This window comes from Schistocerca gregaria, chromosome 1, assembly GCF_023897955.1.
Source record: "Schistocerca gregaria isolate iqSchGreg1 chromosome 1, iqSchGreg1.2, whole genome shotgun sequence".
NCBI lineage: Eukaryota > Metazoa > Arthropoda > Insecta > Orthoptera > Acrididae > Schistocerca > Schistocerca gregaria.
In genome coordinates, this window is record NC_064920.1 from 713,924,405 (window position 1) to 713,929,581 (window position 5,177).

Genomic DNA, 5,177 nt, shown 5'->3' on the forward strand with positions numbered 1-5,177 from the left:
CTGAAAACACGTCCAAGTCGTTTGTGTGCTTTTTACAGTGTAATAACACAGATAGATGATGAATCTCCATCAACGTATATTAGTATTGGTGTTTTTTCTTGTTATTGGAGCTTAGGATCAAATGCGTGTGTGGTAATGGTTGGTTCTGCGGTTCGCTGGAAGAAGATGGAAAAATCCAACGTTTACTTTAAATTCATTATTGTTTACTTACATGAACGTGAGTGAATTAACTGCATTTACAAATATAAAAGAGAGTTACGCACGCTATCTACAATAATGAAATACACCAAGAAAATGACAAATGCCGTCTCTAATCATGATGCACAATTAATTACGATAAATACGATACTGCCTTATAGTATGGATACTCCTAGGCGAAAATCAGTTAAAATAATTAGGGTATCCAGGACAAAAGGTTTTAAGAATAATTTACAAGAAATGACCTGGAATTAAATTTATAATGAACTACATGCGAAAAACTGCAGAATGATTTTACTGCCGACAACGTACGTTTCGCGTGAGGACCATGAAGAGAAATTAAGCCTGTTACGGAGGCTTTTAGACAGTGGTTTTTCCCCCACTCTGTTTGCGAGTGCAACAGGAGAGGAAATGACTAGTAGTTGTAGAGGAAGAGATACAAATATGGAACAGGGGTAGTAATACGAAATTGGTTTCTCGTTTTGTAAGTGCATACTCTAATGAGTAGCTTGCAACCTACTTTCAGTAACTGTAGACTGCTTTGGGACGCATTCATATTGCAGTTGTCAGCCACTGAGAGTGAGCGAAACTGTTCTAACGAATTCACTAGGAGTAATAATTGATAATTAACTGAAGCTCTCAGCTGCCGGCAGGTGTTGTTGATATACCTCGATGGGGACAGCTGAAAACGTGTGCGCTGACCAGGACTCGAACCCGGGATCTCCTACTTACATGGAAGACGCTCTATGCATCTGAGCCACCGAGGACACAGATAAATAGCGCGACTGCAGGGACTTATCCCTTGCACGCTTCCCGTGAGACCCACATACCCAACTGTCCACAATCTACATTCGTAATGTACATAATAGATATTTGCCCATCCACTCATTACTCGGCAACAGTAAGGTGACGATTCCCGTAAGAGTTCGGGCAACCTGTGCGCATTCGTACAGACGAAGGTCAATGGCTGGGTAGCCTTTAAGTATGTATATGAAGATAGTAACTGTTCTCGAAAGAACACATACCATTGATGACCGTGCAGCTTCTCTAGAATAAATGAAAATTAATTGAAACCCTCAGCTGCCCACAGGTGTTGTTGATATACCTAGACGGGGACAGCTGAAAATGTGTGCCCCGACCGGGACTCGAACCCGGGATCTCCTGCTTACGTGGCAGAAGCTCTATCCATCTGAGCTACCGAGGACACAGATGAATAGCGAGACCAAATTGTTGCAGTTTGGTGGTTTTCGGCTTTATATTCGTGATAATGTATCAATTTTAATATATTTTCTAAGCGGACGTTTAGCTAATACATTAAGCTGCGAAATGAAGTTTCTACAACTACATGTACTCTGCAAAGCACCCTGAGGCGCATGGCAAAGGGTACATCCCATTGTACCAGTTATTAGGGTTTCTTCCTGTTCCATTCACGTGTGGAGCGCGGGAGTAATGTTGGTTTGAATGCCATGTGCGTACAGTAATTATTCTAATCTAATCTTCACGATCCCCATGTGAGCGATACGAAGGGGATTTAAGTATATTCCTAGAGTCACCACTTACAGCCTGTTCTTGAAACTTAGTTAATAGACTATCTCGGGATAGTTTACGTCTATCTCCAAGAGTCTTTCAGTTCAGTTCCTCGGTGACACTGTCCCACGAATTAAACAAACCTGTGACCATTAGTGTGTTCTTGAAACTTCGTTAATAGACTTTCTCGGGATAGTTTACGTCTATCTCCAAGAGTCTTTCAGTTCAGTTCGTCGGTGACACTGTCCCACGAATTAAACAAACCTGTGACCATTGGTGCTGCCGTTGTCTATGTACATTCAATATCCCCTGTTAGTCCTGTCTGGTACGTGTCCCATACAATTGAGCAGTATTCTACAACAGGTCGCACGAGTGATTTGTAAACTATCTCCATTGCAGACTGATTGCACTTCCCCAGTATTCTACCAATAAACCGAAGTCTATCACCTGCTTTACCCACGACTGAACATACGTGATCATTTCAGTTCATATCCCTACAGAGTGTTTGTTACACCCAGGTATTTCTATGAGTTGGCCGATTCCAGCAGTGATTCACTGATATTATAGTCATAGGATACTACTTTCATTTATTTTTGTGAAGTGCAAGATTTTAAATTTCGAAACGTTTAAAGCAAGTTGCCAGTCTATGCTCCACTTTGAAATCCTGTCAAGATCTGATTGAATATGTATTCGGCTTTTTTCAGATAGTACTTCATTGTAGATAACAGCTTCATGGGCAAGGCCGCGGGGGGTAGGAGGGCGCTCTAGGTTCGCCTTATCAGGGTCCGAGCGGCTCCCTCCGCCGGTGGTTCGAGTCCTGCTTCGGGCATTGGTGTCTGTTGTCCTTAGCGTAAGTTAGACTAAGTAGTGTGCAAGCTTAGGGTCCGATTACCTCTGCAGTTTGGTCCCATAAGATAATACCACTTTTTTCCATCTGCAAAAAGCCTGATTTTACTGTTAATATCGTCTTCAAAATCATTAATATACAACATGAACAGCAAGGGTGACAACACGCTTCCTGGAGCGCACTCGAAGTTGCTTCTACATCTCCATTCAAGATAACATGTTTCGTCCTCCCTGCCAAAAAAAGTCCTCAACTCAGTCACAAACGCCACTTGTTATCTCATATTGTCGCACTTTTGACAATAAGCGTGGGTGTGGTATTGAGTAAAATGCTTTTCAAAAATCAGGACGTACAGCACCTAATTGATTCCCTTGATCCAAAGTTTTCAGTATGTCATGTGAGGGAAGTGCGAGTTGGGGATCACACGATCGATGTTTTCGAAATCCATGCTGGTTGCACTCAGGAGGTCACTCTGTTCAAGATACTTCATTGTGTCTGAGCTCAGAATTCGTTCTAAGATTCTACAAAACATCGCTGTCAATGATATTGGAAGTAGTTATAAATCACTTCTACTAGCCGTCTTGTAGACGGGTATGACCTGTGCCTTTTTGTTCGGGGGATCTACAACAGAGTATAGTTAGAAGACGGGCTGACACATCCGCAAATTCAGTGTAGAATATGACAGGGATTCCATCTGGCCCTGAAGCTTTGTTCAATTTCAGCGATTTCAGCTGTTTCACAACACCACTGACACTAATACTTATTTCATTCATCTGTTCATTCGTACGAAATTCTCCTGGGTTGTACTTTGTGAAGGAACATTTGAAAATGGAGCTGAACATTTCAACTTTTGTTTGTTACCTTCAATTTCAGTTCCCGTCTCATTTACTAGGGGACTGGACGCTACCTTTGGTGCCACTAACACCCTTTACATACGACCGGAATTTCTTTGGGTTCTGTAAAATATCACTTGACAACATTGTGCTATAGCAGTCATTGAAGGGTTCACGCATTGCTCTCTTGACAGCCAAACGCGTTTCATTCAGCATTTCTCTGTCTGTAGCCCTACGCTTTGTTTGACACCTATTATGCAGTAATCTCCGTTTCTTTAGAAGTTTCCTTACAGTGACTGTATACCATGAAGGTTCCCTCGAATTATGACCTGTGGGTACGTATTTATCTAGTGCATGGTCAACAGTTCTTTTAAACTTGTGCCAGAGTTCCTCTACATTCACCTGCCCTGTCATGAAAGTTGTCGTTCCTCTTTGAGATTTGACACTACTGATTTTTTATCTGTTTTAGTGAACATGTATATCGTTCAGCTTCTTTTAGTTGTCCTCTGTGCTTTGGTAATCGTTGTTGCCATAATACCATAACCGTGTCGTAGTCACTGTTGCCAGTTTCAATGTGGACGTCCTCAAAGAGGCCAGGTCTATTTGTTGCCATTAGAGAAAATAAATCTCCATCATGAGTGAAGTTGCTAACTATCTGTTCCAGATGTTTTCAGAGAGGGCATTTAGTGAAGTTTCACAGGATGTCTCATAACGCCCGTTACTAACCAAACAGTAATTTTTTCAATTAATTTTTGGGTGATTAAAGTCTCACCGATGACTACAGTATGACTATAGAACTTACATACATGTGAACTGAGATTTCCTTTAAAGTTTTCTGTTTCATCAGGGATGAGTCTAGTGGACGACAGAAGTATCCAGCTATCATTTTATGACCACCCCTGATACTGAGTCTTTCCCAAATAATCTCACGTGCAGCTTCAATTGCTATACATGTGGATTTCAGTTCCTTGTCTGCTGCGACAAATACACCACCTCCATTTCTCATTTGTCTATCCTTTCGATATACACTTATATTTCCCCCAAAAATCTCACTGCTAAAAATTTCAGGTTTCAACCAGCTTTCCGTACCTAGTATTATGTGAGCTTCACAGCTTTTTCATGAGCGCTTCAAACTCTGGCACTTTGTTGCGAATACTCCGTCATTTTCCCGTTAGGATTTTAGTGTTCTCATCTGTGGGAGTCATTTCTTTCGATTTTACACTGATACTTCTGGGTTCCTAAAGCTGTCGTTATCTCGACTGGAGAATCGCCTAATCTAAAAACCCTTGTGTGCACCCCACACACAGTCAGCTACTTGAGTAGCAGCCTCTGATGTGTAGTGCACAACTGACCCATTAAGGCAGACTCTACAGTTCTCAACCCTATGGCGCAAGTACAGAAAGTCACAGCCTAGCTGGTCACAGAAATTTTGAAGTCTCTGGTTCAGTCCTTCTACTCGATTCAGAACCAAAGGGCAACGATCAGTTCTGTGGACAATGCTGCAAACTGTGAGCTTCGTTGAAACTCCACGAGAATTACTGGTCTTCTTAACCTTCTCTGGCAATCGCTGGAATAACCCAAGAATGACTTTGGAGCCCAGACGACAGGTAACATTTTTTTTTTCAAAGTGCGACACAAATTGCACTTGGATGCAACCTGTTCCGTCAATGGCTGCCGGAAAAGACTCTACACCATGTTTAAATGAAGCCTCCAGGCATATACATTGGGTGCACCTGGTATCCTTCCCTGTCCCTTGCTGCCATTTCCCCAAAGGG

The 5,177-nt window shown here is 42.1% G+C and overlaps 1 non-coding gene across 1 annotated transcript; it reads right to left on the bottom strand.

Moving 5' to 3' along the window:
* Positions 1–1,328: 1,328 nt before the first annotated feature.
* Positions 1,329–1,402, bottom strand: Trnat-cgu (transfer RNA threonine (anticodon CGU)). The gene has a single exon. It is a non-coding gene; the product is annotated as a tRNA-Thr (tRNA).
* Positions 1,403–5,177: the final 3,775 nt, after the last annotated feature.